Here is a 4,154-nt window from a genome sequence, read left to right on the forward strand (position 1 = left end):
CCGGTGTCTCTCTCCCCTGACCCCCCGCCCTCCAGTGTGGGAGTGTCCCCTGTACAGGGGGGTATCTGTGAAGGAGTGGGTCAGTGTGTGAGTGTCAATAGGAAAGCAATCTCCGCTGGTTGTCTTGGTCAGATTGTTACAGTAGTCAGCGTTGCTCCCAGTCTGTCCTCCTCTTTTCCTCTCTGCACCATCTACATTCCTCAGACACTACACTCCTCTGACTGGTGGCTGTGACATTTGAAATGTGTTGTGTAAGTCACATTTTGAACTGGTTGAGTTTGCCACAGCTCCATTCCTGTCACAGTTACATTACTGTTGTTCATATATTGAATGTCTCCATTTATAACACTGGTTGATGTCGATGTTAAATATTGAGTGTTTACTACTGAAGTTCGGTAAACCGTTTGTACTACAGGCTGTTACTAGGTTGCCTCAGTTTAATGGTAGTATAGGAATATCACATTGCATCATGTGCACTTTGCGTCCACACTGTACCTCCTGTGAGCCTTACTGCTGCTCCCAGCCCTGCTTACACCCAGCAGTTTATCTGTTTGTCTGTCACCTCTGACCCCTGTTTCTCCTCTCACACACCACTGACTCCACACCATATCTTCCAGCTATTAAAACTGTCAAGCAGGGAGGATATCTTTTAGTCTGTCTGATAGATAATGCATTCAGTTGTACATTACTGCATGTTCTAATCTCTCTAAAGGTTGGTTCGTTACATTCACCAACGTTATGTTGTAAACAAACACAAAATATTGAGTATTTTAGCAGCTTGAGTGGACATTAATCATAAGGGAAGCCAATCAGCCTCTTTGAAAGAGCAAACCAGTCATTCTCACTCTGCAAGTTTCTTCTTTTCAATGCCTTTTAGAAATCATTTAAAAAATGTTGTTATTAACCCTCCAGACAGCACCTCCATCATCATAGTATGGTTCATCTCCACTTGAGTTTTTATTGTGTAAATGATCTTCACAATTAGTTCAAATATTTAAGATCCTTATGTTGCTAAGGTCCTAGTGATGTTCTGCTTTTTGTTGTTGTATTCTGTTAGTCTGTGTACAAACCACAACCACTAACTGTAATGTTTTAAAAAACACTGAGAACTTTATTAATTATTAAAGACCCAGAAAAGGTTGCGTTCTGACCTTGAATGTACCCTGTATTGAATGTTTCCTTTCCCATATCATTTGCGAACTCTTCCACGGGTGTTTAGGCTTATCAGAAGTTGATAATCTTAAGTGCATTGACCTGGGAATTTGCTCTCTACAGCTCAGGGTGAAAACATTGCCTGGTGAGTCTGTGTCATACACATTCAGAAAGTCCGATGTTTCATCCTCACTGTTAATTGGGGCAGGATGTGGTTACTGGCTGCTGGGTCAAGAGCCATGTATTGGGCAGTTTAATCCCAGCAAAAGCCAACCCTGTCATATTGTAGAGGAAGCTTCACTCTCTATCTAACTCCGTGCTGTTCCTGTCCTGGGAGTGTTTGGTAGGGACAGTGTAGAGGGAGCTCTACTCTGTATCTAACCCAATGCTGTCCCTGTCCCGGGAGTGTTTGATGGGGGACAGTGTAGAGAGAGCTTTACTCTGTATCTAACCCAGTGCTGTCCCTGTCCTGGGAGTGTTTGATGGGGACAGTGTAGAGGGAACTCTACTGTGTATCTAATCCCGTGCTGCCCCTGTCCCGGGAGTGTTTGATGGGTACAGTGTAGAGAGAGCTTTACTCTGTATCTAGCCCTGTGCTGTCCCTGCCCTGGGAGTGTTTGATGGGGACCATGTAGAGAAAGCTTTACTCTATCTAACCCCGTGCTGTCCCCGTCCTGGGAGTGTTTGATTGGGACAGTGTAGAGGGAGCTTTACTCTGTATCTAACACCATGCTGTCCTTGTCCTGGAAGTATTTGATGGGGACGGTGTAGAGGGAGCTTTACTCTGTAACCCTGTGCTGTTCCTGTCCTGGAAGTATTTGATGGGGACGGTGTAGAGGGAGCTTTACTCTGTATGTAACTCCATGTTCTAAGTGTCCTGGGAGTATTTCATACTGTGACTGGGTGCCTGGGATGGTTAACACTAGCATCCTTCACATAACGAGCAGGAATGTTGAATGTTTTGGAAATATTTTGACTTGGGGTCAGTTTGTGCTCTGTTCCTTGCATTGTTCAGGAGTGTTTGAACAGACTGTCCTGCATTGAGTGGGTTGTTCCCTGATGGACTCCCTGATATTAACACACATGTAATAGCACTTTAGAAAGTACTTGGTTGTTGTAACAGACGGAAACTTAATGGGGAAAGAGTCTCTGCAGGTAACTTTTTTTCAAATGTACTTACCTGTAGAGTTACTTTTCCCTTTAAGGACCCAGTATCTACCAATCTGTGTAGTTTTAATTGTCAAGTTACACAATTATTATTTATATTGTCTCTGAAGTGATGGTATTTGTATTCTTTATGTGTATTGTTTTCACACTGTTCTCATTATTTAAAAAGAAAAATAAATTCTTCAAAGAGCGTAGCTGAGCAAGGCTGCAGGTTTGTTCCTTGGGGTGGGTTGTATTCAATAAGGTTTGGTTAGTAAGACAGCCACTTGCACTGCTCTCTTGAGCTGACCAGCTTCCAGAACTAGAATGTGCTTTTGCAGTGTTGCCTCTGGCCTAAAGAGGGCAGTGTGCTGCTCTTGGTTCCCATCTGGTGACTTCCTCCTGAAAGGGGTGAAAGTGTGGATACCCTGAAGCCACATGACCGAATGTTTCACTGAGGGATGCTGTGGGGCGCTGCACAGGAAAGGCAGCTTATTACATCAATGGAGGTTGTAATCCTACTCAAATGGTATACCTGACATATGCTTCCTTCTTTTTCTTAAGAAATTGAGGGTTTGGTTAAGAAAAAGAAGGAAGCATATGTCAGGTATAGACAGGATAGTTCGAGTGAATCCTTAGAAGAGTATAAAGGCAGTAGGAGTATACTTAAGAGGGAAATCAGGAGGGCAAAAAGGGGACATGAGGTAGCTTTGGCAAATAGAATTAAGGAGAGTCCAAAGGGTTTTTACAAATATATTAAGGACAAAAGGGTAACGAGGGAGAGAATAGGGCCCCTCAAAGATCAGCAAGGAGGCCTTTGTGTGAAGCCACAGAAAATGAGGGAGATACTAAATGAATATTTTGCGTCGGTATTTTCTGTGGAAGAGGATATGGAAGATATAGACTGTAGGGAAATAGATGGTGACATCTTGCAAAATGTCCAGATTACAGAGGAGGAAGTGCTGGATGTCTTGAAACGGGTAAAGGTGGATAAATCCCCAGGACCTGATCAGGTGTACCCGAGAACTCTGTGGGAAGCTAGAGAAGTGATTGCTGGGCCTCTTGCTGAGATATTTGTATCATCGATAGTCACAGGTGAGGTGCCGGAAGACTGGAGATTGGCTAACGTGGTGCCACTGTTTAAGAAAGTTGGTAAGGACAAGTCAGGGAACTATAGACCAGTGAGCCTGGTGTCGGTGGTGGGCAAGTTGGAGGGAATCCTGAGGGACAGGATGTACATGTATTTGGAAAGGCAAGGACTGATTTGGGATAGTCAACATGGTTTTGTGCGTGGGAAATCATGTCCCACAAACTTGATTGAGTTTTTTGAAGAAGTAACAAAGAAGATTGATGAGGGCAGAGCAGTAGATGTGCACTATATGGACTTCAGTAAGGCGTACAACACGGTTCCCCATGGGAGACTGATTAGCAAGGTTAGATCTCATGGAATACAGGGAGAACTAGCATTTGGATAAAGAACTGGCTCAAAGGTAGAAGTCAGAGGGTGATGGTGGAGGGTTGTTTTTCAGACTGGAGGCCTGTGACCAGTGGAGTGCCACAAGGATCAGTGCTGGGCCCTCTACTTTTTGTCATTTACATAAATGATTTGGATGCGAGCATAAGAGGTATAGTTAGTAAGTTTGCAGATGACACCAAAATTGGAGGTGTAGTGGACAGCGAAGAGGGTTACCTCAGATTACAACAGAATCTGGACCAGATGGGCCAATGGGCTGAGAAGTGGCAAATAGAGTTTAATTCAGATAAATGCGAGGTGCTGCATTTTGGGAAAGCAAATCTTAGCAGGACTTATACACTTAATGGTAAGGTCCTAGGGAGTGTTGCTGAACAAAGAGACC

This window comes from Chiloscyllium plagiosum, chromosome 24 (genome assembly GCF_004010195.1).
Source record: "Chiloscyllium plagiosum isolate BGI_BamShark_2017 chromosome 24, ASM401019v2, whole genome shotgun sequence".
NCBI lineage: Eukaryota > Metazoa > Chordata > Chondrichthyes > Orectolobiformes > Hemiscylliidae > Chiloscyllium > Chiloscyllium plagiosum.